The 12,242-nt window shown below is 40.6% G+C and overlaps 1 protein-coding gene across 9 annotated transcripts in view; it reads right to left on the reverse strand.

Moving 5' to 3' along the window:
* SYNE2 (spectrin repeat containing nuclear envelope protein 2) overlaps positions 1-12,242 on the reverse strand; it is a 389,209-nt gene that overhangs the window by 186,492 nt on the left and 190,475 nt on the right. The window lies entirely within an intron of this gene.

Genomic DNA, 12,242 nt, shown 5'->3' on the forward strand with positions numbered 1-12,242 from the left:
AGGCATTTGTTGTTACTTACTGGTAGTTTAAAATAAGTGGCTAGATGGAGGTAACACCAAGGATTCGTGATATTAATTATAGTGACAGGAGGCAGTCAAATGCCTAGACAGATAGGGGCAAGTCCCCGGTGAAACCCCACCTCCGTGCCAAAGATAGTTTAAAGCCTGAAAGTCAAGCTACAAGTTAATTCCTAGGATGGGACCGAGAACTTGTCCTCCTGTTTGGCACACTTTCCTCTGATTGATCCCCACCCTTCCCTTATTTTACAGATACCTACCCTTTCCTAATGGGTTTTCTACACTGTTATGCTTTCCTTTGAGTGGAGTCTTCGCTTTAAACTTTTTCGCATAATTACAAACCAATCAGCACACACTCCCTATCCTGGGCCTATAAAGACACCAGAATCAATCGGTAGAGGAGGAGATGGCCTGACTTCAGGGGAGAGACAACCTGACTTCAGGGAAGACAGCCTGCCCTTCCTATCCCCCATTCAGCTCTCCTCTCCACTGAGAGCCATTTTCATCGCTCAATAAAATTCTTGGCCTTTACCATCTTTCAATCATCCACGTGACCTCATTCTTCTTGGATGCTGGACAAGAGCTCAGGACCCACCAAGCATGGGTACCCAGAAAGGCTGTTACACCGGCCCTTTGCCTTTGCAGGTGGAGGGCGGCTGCCCCACACGACGAGGCAAGGGGCCAACTGAGCTACTAACACACCACCATCCGCGGACAGCAGAACTAAAGGAGCGCCGTAATACCCCTTTCTAGGGCTTCAGGATCACGGGCACCTCACCCAGGAGCCACTTCGTTCCCCTCAAGGTGACATGCCTGGTCTGGCCACAGGCCCCACACAGAGCTCGTTCCTGTCTTGGCACCCAGAGCAGCTGGCCAGATCCTATGCTCGCTTGCTCACATGCTCCCTCCTGTAAGGGGTTGAGCACAGTGGACCAAGTAGATGGGGCGCCCCTTTTACGAGTCTGGTGAAGGGGCCAAGAAAAATTCTGTATCATTAAGAATAAATTGGCCAGCCACAGTGGCTCATGCCTATAATTCCAGCACTTTGGGAGGCCGAGGTAGGCGGATTGCTTGATCCCAGGAGTTCAAGGAGTTCACCATGGGCAACATGGTGAAACCCCATCTGTACAAAAACATACAAAAATTAGCTCAGCGTGGTGGCATGCATCTGCAGTCCCGCTACTCAGGAGGCTGAGGTGGGAGAATCACTTGTGCCCAGCAGGCTGAGTCTACAGTGAGCCGTAATTGTGCCCCTGCACTCCAGACTGGGTGACAGTGAGACCCTCTCTCAAAATCATTTTGATTTCAAAAAAAAGAAAGGATAAATTATGTCTTAAGCCAATCAGTAGTAATAATTCAAACCTAGGTAAGGCAGAACAAGTTATATATGAGGTAATTTGACCTTTTCTGAAAGCTTGAAGAACTTGAGGTTCTCAATAGGACACAGAGAGAGAATGCATCTGCATTCACTTGCTTATTCTTTCAATAAATATTTGTGAAGCCCTGAGATGTACAAAGCACCATGGCAGTAATTTTAAAAGATGTCCATAATTTTGCTAAGGCGCTCGTTTTTATTTTCAGGTTACTTTATAGACGAAAAATCATTTAATTGTGCTATATACTTTCATGTCCATAGAATCTTTGAGGTATCATATTTGTGAATAAAACATGTCCACATCCCCAAACAAGGTAGAAATTGATGTCTTAAAAATACTCTCTAGATATATTGTAAGATGTTAACGATAGAGGAAACTGGGTGCAGGGGTGTAAAGGAACTTTTTGTATTATCTCTGCAACTTCTCTGTAACTGTAAAACTATTCTAAAATTAAAAGTTCATTGAAATAAAACAAATACTGTCAGGAGCTTCACCAGTTTTAACTGGAAAGAGAATTCCACTGTCCAAGGCTACTGGTTTTGAAGTACTTAATTGGCATTTAGCACAAGTCACTTCTTCTAAAAGGCTGCAAATTACTGAAATGATTTTGTAAATTTCCTCAGGTTCCAACAAGGTATTGAGGGACAGTGTGGTGAAAATCTACAGCTAGGGCAGCAGCATCTCACAGAGGAAAGATCCAGGAAGGCTGTGAGAAGAAGAGTGGTGCCACACCTCAGGTTTCCCTGGCCAGTAGGTGCTTTCTGCCTATGAGCCAGTCCTATGAGCTAGACAGTTGTCTCCTTTCTATCTGATGGTTGCTATTACCTAGAGGACCCCTAGATATACATCCTGGGCCCCGGAGAACCTGCACTAAAAGCCTAGATACTGGACCTGAGGAACACTTTATCTGTTATTCTTCATCTACTAAGATTGCAGAACCCTTAGTCTCTCTTATCTGATGATCCAGTACCTGAGGACTATGGTTACACAACAGAAAAGTAACATTTCTAATAACTGCCTTTAGTAGTCAGAAAAAGGATGCTCGAAAACCTGAGATTACCCCCAAAAGTTCAATTGTTTACCAACTCCCAAAGCCATGTTTCTAACTTGGCAGAAAAGCCAACAGAATCCCTTAAACTAACATTTCAAATGTAAAAGGTCCTTTGCTTGTGGCAGGGAGGTTAGAACACAGACTTCAGGTCCTGATAGGCTCCTGGAACGAAAGATTCTTTCATCACCAGGCGTCCTTTGCTCACCACCCTTTCCTCCATTTTATTTTTACTTTGCATGTTCATTTGAAAAGTTTTATTTTAATATATAAAATATTTCATATGAACCTTAATAAAATATAACTGTATCAGTCCATTTGCACACTGCTGGTAAAGACATACCTGAGACTGGGCAATTTAAAAAAGAAAGAGGTTTCGTTGGACTTACAGTTCCATGTGGCTGGGGAAGCCTCACAATCATGGCGGAAGGCAAGGAGTAAGTCACATGAATGGCAGCAGGCAAAAAGAGAGAGGTTGTGTGGGCAAACTCCCATTTTTTAAAACAATCAGATCTCATGAGACTCCTTCACTATCACGAGAACGGCGCAGGAAAGATCCACCCCCATAATTCAATCACCTCCCACCAGGTTCCTCCCATGACATATGGGAATTGTGGGACTTACAATTCAAGATGAGATTTGGGTGGCGGACACAGCCAAACCACATCATATTGCCCCTGGCCCCTCCAAATCTCATGTCCTTACATTTCAAAACCAATCACGCCTTCCCAACAGTCCCCCAAAATCTTAACTCATTTCAACATTAACCCAAAAGTCCACAGTTGAAAGTGTCATCTGAGACAAAGCAAGTCCCTTTGCCTATGAGCCTGTAAAATCAAAAGCAAGCTAGTTACTTCTTAGATATAATGGGGGTACAGGTATTGGTTAAATACAGCTGTTCCAAATGGGATGAATTGGCCAAAACAAAGGGGTTACGGGGCCCATGCAAGTCTGAAATTAAGCAGAGCAGTCAAATTTTAAAACACCAAAATGATCTCCTTTGACTCTAGGTCTCATATCCAGGTCATGCTGATGCAAGGGACGGGCTCCCATGGTCTTGGGCAGCTCTGCACTGGTGGCTTTGCAGGGTACAGCCTCCTTCCCGCCTGCTTTCATAAGCTGGCATTGAGAGTCTGCAGTTTTTCCAGGCAAATAGTGCAAGCTGTCAGTGGGTCTACCATTCTGGGGTCCGGAGGACAGTGGCATTTGCTCAGTGTGGTGGCATGTGTCTGTAGTCCCAGCTACTCAGGAGGCTGAGGTGGGAGGATCACTTGAGCTCAAGAGGCTGAGGCTACAGTGAGCCATGATTGCATCGATGCACTCCAGGCTAGGTAACAGGGAGACCACTCCACTAGGTGGTGCCCCAGTAGGGACACTGTGTGGGGGCTCCGATCCCACATTTCCCTTCTGCACTGCCCTAGTAGAGGTTCTCTGTGAGGGCCCCGCCCCTGCAGCAAACTTCTGTCTTGGCATCCAGGTGTTTCCATACGTCTTCAGAAATCTAGGCAGAGGTTCGCAAACCTCAATTCTTGACTTCTGTGTACCCACAAGCTCAACGCCACGTGGAAGCTGCCAAGGCTTGGGGCTTGCACACTCTGAAGCCACAGCCCAAGCTGTTCCTTGGCTCCTTTTAGTTAAGGCTGGAGCAGCTGAGACACAGGGCACATGGTCCCTAGACTGTATACAGCAAAAGGACTCTGGGCCCAGCCCACAAAATCATTTTTTTTTTTCCATAGACCTCTGGGCCAGTGATGGGAGGGGCTGCCATGAAGCCCTCTGACATGCTCTGGAGACATTTTCCCGTTTTGTCTTGGGGATCAGCATTCAGCTTGTTACTTATGCAAATTTCTTCAGCCTGCTTGAATTTCTCCTCAGAAAACAGGTTTTTGTTTTCTATCATATTGTCAGACTGCAAAATTTCCTAACTTTTATGCTCTGCTTCCTTTATAAAACTGAATGCCTTTAACAGCACCCAAGTCACCTCTTGAATGTTTTGTTGCTTAGCAATTTCTTCCACCAGATACCCTAAATCATCTCTCTCAAGTTCAAAGTTCCACAAATCTCTAGGGCAGGAGCAAAATGCCACCAATCCCTTTGCTGAAACATAACGAGTCACCTTTGCTCCAGTTCCCAAAAAGTTCCTCATCTCCATCTGAGACTACCTCAACCTGGACCTTATTTCCATTTCACTATCAGGCTTTTGGTCAAAGTCATTCAACAAGTTTCTAGGAAGTTCCAAACTTTCCCACATTTTCCTGTCTTCTTCTGAGCCCTCCAAACTGTTTCAACCTCTACCTGTTACCCAGTTCCTAAGTCACTTCCAAATTTTCAGGTATCTTTTCAGCAATGCCCCACATTACTGGTACCAATTTACGGTATTAGTTTGTTTTCAGGGTACTGATAAAGACACACCCAAGACTGGGCAATTTAAAAAAGAAAGAGGTTTAATGGACTCACAGCTCCACATGGCTGGGGAAGCCTCACAGTCATGGTGGAAGGCAAGGAAGAACAAGTCACATCTTATGTGGATGGCGGCACGCAAAAAGAGAGAGGCTATGCAGGCAAACTCCCATTTTTTAAAACCATCAGATCTCACGAGACTCATTCACTATCATGAAAACAGCGCAGGAAAGACCTGCCCCCCATAAGTCAATCACCTCCCACCGGGTTCCTCCCATGACACATGGGAATTGTGGGAGTTAACAATTCAGGATGAGATTTGGGTGGGGACACAGCCAAACCATATCAACAACAGACACACATTACTGACCACACCGATTTAAACTGATGTAATTTTCTGTATTGAAAAAAATAATTTAAAGCCCAACTTTTATCCCTTTTCATCTCTTCCTCTCCAGAACTAGCCACCATTCTAAAGTCTATACACACACTTGTATATTTTCACTACACATGTTAGTATTCATATAACATTGCTTTATGTGTTTTTAATTCTTACTGAAATAGAATCACGGATGTATCATGTCATAACTTGTATTTTTCCACTCAGCAGTATGTTTGGAGGTTTATCCATGTTAACAGGGTATAAATCTAGTTCATTATACTGAATGAATGAAAATGAATTTTTCATCTGTTAGACTACTGTGGACAACAACATTGTTTCCACCTTTTCATATAATAGATAGTGCTGTGATATATACCCTTGTATGATTGTTCTTGTGCATGTGTGGAGTTCCGTAGGATATCTATGTAGAGTAGAGTTAAAAATACTGGTAGTAATGTGCTCCCTTTGATTCTCAATAGAGAGTTATTGATTAATTCTCCACACTGACTTACTGTTTATATTCCTACCAGCATAGTGATAGAGTTCATATTTTCTTTTCTTTTTTTTTTTTAAGACAGGGTCTTGCTCTGTCACCCAGGCTGGAGTGCAGTGGTGTGAACATGGCTCACTGCAGCCTCAATCTCCTAGGTTCAAGTGATCCTCCTGTTTCAGCCTCCCAAGTTGTTGAGACTACAGGCACACATCACCATACCCAGCTAATTTTTAAAAATATTTCTAGAGTTGGGGTCTTCCATGCTGCTCAGCCTGGTCTTGAACTCCTGGGCTCAAGCAATCTTCCTGCCTCAGCCTCCCAAAGTGCTGGGATTACAGGCATGAGCCAGAGCGCCTGGCCTGAGCTACTCTTCATATGTTCATTGGACATACGAGTCCTGCCTTCTGTGATTGCTTTTGCATATCCATTGTCCATTTTTTTGTGTTCTTAGTGATTTTTGGCTTTTTTTGTATTCTGGATGTTAATCTTCTAATAGTTATATGCATTATCATTATCTTTCAGTAGATTGTCTTTAAACTTTGTGTATGATGTCTTGTGTTGAATAAGAGCTTGCTGGTTTTTTTTTTTTTTACTTTTTTTTTTTTTTTTTTTGAGACGGAGTCTCGCCCTGTCGCCCAGGCTGGAATGCAGTGGTGCCATCTCAGCTCACTGCAACCTCTGCCTCCCGGGTTCAAGCGATTTTCCTGCCCCAGCCTCCCAAGTAGCTGGGACTACAGGCGTGCGCCACTATGCCCAGCTAATTTTTGTATTTTTAGTAGAGACAGGGTTTCACTATATTGGTCAGGCTGGTCTCGAACTCTTGACCTCGTGATCCGCCCGCCTCGGCCTCCCAAAGTGCTGGGATTACAGGTGTAAGCCACCACGCCCAGCCAAGAGCTTGCTGTTTTCATCTAGTGAAAATTTATCTCTCTTTTCCTATTGAAGCTTGTGGTTTTAGGGCCTGTTTAACAAAGTCTTCTATGCCCCAAGATCACAAACATGTTCTTTCATATTCTCTTGTAAAGATTTACATTTTTTCTCTTCACATTTAAGCTTTTCTTTAATATATTTTGTTTGAAGTTTGACATAGGTAAACTTTCAGTCTTTGTCTCAAAATGTATTTTGCCTCATTCTAGAATGATAATTCAGCCAGGTTGACAGTTACTTTCTCCTAGGTTGACAGCTCCTTGAAGATCTCATTTGTGCCTTCTGACTTTCCATATTGAGAAATTTATTATTGACATACTTGTTTTATTAGAGGTCATCTTTTTTCTCTAGTTGCCTTTAAGATTCTTCTTTTTGGCCCTGGTGTTTTACTATTTTAACTACAATGCTTTTAGATAAGAATTTATTTTTATTTAGTCTGTTCAAGGCTCTCTGTTCTTCTTGAAACAAGATTTATATTTTTGCTCAATTTTGGAAAATTCTAAGTTTTGCCTTTCCTCCAATCTCTCTATTCTCTCCTCCTAAAGCTCTTGTTAGAAATGTGTTCAATCATTGCAGTATAGCCTCTGGCTCTCTTAAAATTCCTTCCTATTTTCTGTCATATATATATATGACATACATATGTATATACACATATATGTACATACATATACATATATACATACACATATATACACATACACATATACGTATATACACACATACATATATACATACACGTATATACGTATATACATGCACGTATACACATGTACATACATATATACACATGTATATGTATATATACATATATACATATATATCTGTCATATATGTGTGTGTATATATATACACACACATACACACACTTTTTTTAAACCTCACCTCTACAGTAGGGGGTACATCTCTTTATAGATGATGGATTTTGTGATAATTTTCTCAGTCATATATTCTAAGTCTCTTCAGACTATGTCAAATTTGCTGCTTAATTTGGCCAGAGCAATCTGCATTTAATGACTTTTTGGTTGGTTGTTGGAAGTCGCTTATGATTCCTTTTCAGATCTGTCCTTTCTCAAAGTACTGTATTCTTTCCCTTTGATTTCAATTTCTTCTTTTTTAAATCACTAATCATTTTAAACACATTATGGTAAAATATCTTTCAGATTGCTGCATTATCTCACTTTCTTAGAGTATTCTCTCATTTGATGTGATGAGTACCCCTCCTTGTGGTAGAGTGTTCCTTTGTGTTATTTATTTATTTATTCATTCATTCTTACTAATTATTTGTTATCAGACTTTCTTTTTTAACGTACTTGTGGGAATCTCTTTGGCCTGACTGGTAGGTAGGTAGGTAGACAGACACACAGATTAGAGACTGACTGTCATGTTAATTTTTTGGCTAGACCTGCTCCACAATGCAAATTAGTATAAACTCAGACTCAAAACCTGCTTAAGGTTGATTTAGGTTTCTCATGCAAGACCTCTTATTTCTATACGTAACTGGAAAAAGAAGCTTCCTAGTCCTTTCTCCGACTTGAGATTTTCCTGGTCTACTTTTCCCCAGAGGTACAAGCTTTTCAAGGGCCCCTGTCTATTCTGGAGTATCTTCCAATGCACAGCCTCTCATGGAGCCCTTATAAATTCTAAGCCCCTGGACACCTAATTGTTTCCCTTCTCCCTGCTCCTGAAATTTCTCTATTTAAAAAAGAAATTATGGTTAGCATAAACTCCAAGACAAAGTGTAATTTTAAACAGTGTACTAAAGCATACATATTGAGCTTCTGAGCATAAATAGAATGTTGAAAGTTAATAATAAATTTAAAGTGGAAAATGACCATTCTATCAAAGCATGGCTGGGTTACATGGCCAACAATGTTTACTCTTTTTTTCCAAATGTTGCTTTTTTCCAAACATGTATCTTGCCTTTCATTTGGGTCTGTTTGGAAAGGAATAGGAGGTGAAAAGAATATCATCAACTCCTCCTAAGGGCAAGACCAAGATATTTTCATCTTTATTATCCCCTGACTCACAAAGTAAACATTCCACTTCAGCATTGAAAACACTGAGCTCTAAACGACTGAGCATGGTCTTCAGCTTGGCCAACATGTTAGCACAGTCACAAGCGGCAAGTCAGTGACAGCTTCACTATCCCTTTTCCCATTCAGGGGCTACGGCCCATGGCTATGTTAACTTTGTGACAGGCACAAACCTAAATCCAATACTTGTAACCTGGCAACAATGGGGCAGAGTGTCATACCAGCTCTAAAGGATGTATTTCTTTTTTCTCTACAGCTTTACAATATAAAGCAGTGAAAAACAACTCTTTGCATAAGCATACATCATCACCATTAGAGACAAAACCAAAAGCCAGATCAACACAGTCTCAGAGGCTGCCAATTTCTCTTAGTATAACATCTAAAATGTTAATGTGACCCGTAAGGCACAGCCAGCCACACCTATCTCTCGGGCCTCATCTCTGTCACTCTCCTCTGCCATCTGCTTCTATGTTGCAGCCACCGTGCTCCTAGTCAGCTCTCGAAATTCCTCACGCTCTCCCCCACCAAAACAGGAAACAGTATTTCTGTCAAAAATGCTCTCCACACCCAGTCCTGAGCTCTGTTAACTACAACTGACACTTCCAGTCTCTCTTCCAATACTGCTTCCTGGGAGCTCTCTCTGATACTGCAGTATAGGTCAGATTTCTTGGTAAAAGACTATGATGGAACTAAGTTCCTTCCTTCGGTTCCCGTAATTAGATTTTCATTGAGATAATTAGTTGATTAATGTGCATCCCCCCATCTAGATTAGAAGCTCTATGAGAACAGAGACCATGTCTATGTGGGGATCCTTACTGCCTATTCAATGAATTTAAACTGAGCAGATGTACAGAAGAATTCAAACCAGAAAATTTAAACCAGAATAAGAATTTTACTCAGTCATCCATTTCCAATTTTAATAGTATATTTGTCTTTGGCCTGCAGGTGACTGGGGAAAAAAAAATGTTTTTTAAATGTATGGGTTGTAGAGTAAAATGGAAACAAACCGAGGGTCTGTCAATGTAGCAGTTGTTGACCAGACATCTGTCAAGAATGATACAAACAGGGTGGCCAGGGGTGATGGTTCATGCCTGTAATCCCAGAGCTTTGGGAGGCCAAGGTGGAAGGGAGGATTGCCTTAGCCCAGGAGTTTGAGACCTGCCTGGGCAACATGGCAAAACCCCGTCTCTACCAAAAATACAAAATTAGCTGGTGTGGTGGTACACACCTGTGAGCCCAGCGACTTAGGAGGCAGAGGGGGGAGGATCGTTTGAGTCCAGGAGGCAGAGGTTGCAGTGAGCCAAGATGGCGCCACTGCACTCCAGCCTGGGCGACAGAGGGAGACCCTTTCTCCAAACAAACAAAAACCAATGAAGAATGATAGAACAGGGTTTGGCTGGGCTGAAAGAGTGGAGAAAGTTGAAAACATTCTTAGAATAGTGGAGTTGATTTTTTTTTTTTTAAGTTAAAGAAGAAAAAGAGAAAAAAGAAAGTTTGAAACAAATGCCAGGATTTGTATTCAAATCAGACAAGGTATCCATGAGAACTCAATAAAGAGTCCCTTGAGGTCAGTCAGCACATTAGCCTATTAAAGGCTTTAAAAGATCACACAGTAAAGAAAACCTATTTGAATTTGTTTAACCCTACATTCCTCAAACTTTTTTGGATCTGAATTTTCCACTCATATAACACATTTTGTAAAATGAAATAGTAAAGTTCTGAGCATCAGACTGAATATAGATAGGATGCCTTCAAGACCACTCCGGGCAACATAGTAAGTCTCTACAAAAAAAAAAAAAAAAAAAAAAAAAAAAAAATTAGCTGGGCATTGTGGTACATGCCTGGAGTCCTAGCTACTAAGGAAACTAAGGCAGGAGGATGGCTTAGGGTTAGGAACTCAAGGCTGCAGTGAGCTATGACTGCACTATCACTACACTCCAGCCTGGGAGACAGAGCAGGACCCTGTTTCTAAAATTCATAAAAAATAAATAAAGGATGCCTAGGTTCTAGTCTTAACTCTGCTGGACTTCCAATTCCCTCACCTGAAATACAACGGTTAGGTTAGACAATTTCTAAGGTCTTTTCAGCCTGAGATTTTACAACTTTGGAGCATGTTCTCAAATGCATGTGGAAAAAAACAAACAAACATGCACTATGTAAGTTGTTTATCCCATTAAGGAATAAATTTTGGATTGTGAAAATACCTCTGCAGTAAGATGCACGATTTACATACTGGCCAGAAAGGGCAAAGTAGGACACTGTAGTTGACACACGGCCCAACTATGTGCTCTGTTATAACTTTTTTTTCTACTGAGTTAACAGGATAAACAACATCAGAAATAGACATAATTCACCCCAGGATTGAAAACTCTCCAGTAAGTAGTTTCCTTCTCATTCAAGTTCTGACTCCAGGCTTTTGTTCTGGCTCACTCACCCACAGGTAGAGCTTTGCACATTTTGCCTGCATGTGTGATCATCTACCTTCCAAGATTTATCTACAAATGCCTTCTTAAACATCAAATTAGAAATGTTCAGAAACTTCTGAAAAGAACAAAATCAACTCAGAAATGCTAACAATCATGCCAATGATAAGGAAATCAAAGAAGTAATTACAGACAAAAGGTTTTCAGTTTTTAAAAAGCAATTATGTCATGTAGGTTGCTACTTTGGAAGGATGGGGCAAGAAAGATCATTCGATACCAGATAAGCTGTAATATTGCATTATGATTTTTTAGGAAAAAATAATATAGAAATGTATGAGTTTCCCTGTTTTTCCTCTTTATCATTTCCCTTTATGGGCACATAAAATTCTAAGAGATTTGACAGTCTTCACTTTTTACCATATCCTAATCTGTTGCTTCACTTAATCTATATAGGAAAGAGGAGACGGAAGGTACTTCTTCCTACTCATATGTAAAAATTCAGAAATACGCATCTATAAAAATATGCAGTATGGTATTGAATCATAAGCACAAATACCTGTCATACTGAATTTTGCAACTACTTTTGTTTCTAGGTCTGCCTGAACATTTCCAATATTAAAGAAAAGGTCAACCAAAGGTCCAGATCTACAAAATCACCTGCATTTCATCTGAAATGAAATTCTTGGCAATGGATTCAAATATATACATGCTATGATTGCAATTTTTGGAAACTACCATCACATTTTCAACAAAACTCTAAGATTAATGACATTTATTAAAAAAAAAACAAAAGAAAAACTTGCTAAAAATTCTTCTGGAGTCTATTCAAAATAATCTGATAAAAGTCTCTCTGGATTTCAAAAAGGCATGTGAAGTATTAATTAGCTATTTAATTAGTGTTAGATTTTAAGCTGTGACAACTATATCCTCACATTTTAGCAGAATGACTAGCACAAAACAGGTCTGAAGTAATGTTTTTAATGACTAAAGTGCTTATTTTCACTATCACAATGATTTTATATCACTGTGCCTTTATGTGTCCTATGTATTCATCATATTGAGAATCCAGCTTAAGTCATTAACACAGTTATGTCACTTGTCACATTATACATGTACTTTATTCATCTAAGCATAAATCTGAT

Source organism: Trachypithecus francoisi, unplaced genomic scaffold, assembly GCF_009764315.1.
Source record: "Trachypithecus francoisi isolate TF-2019V2 unplaced genomic scaffold, Tfra_2.0 Lachesis_group3, whole genome shotgun sequence".
Lineage (NCBI taxonomy): Eukaryota > Metazoa > Chordata > Mammalia > Primates > Cercopithecidae > Trachypithecus > Trachypithecus francoisi.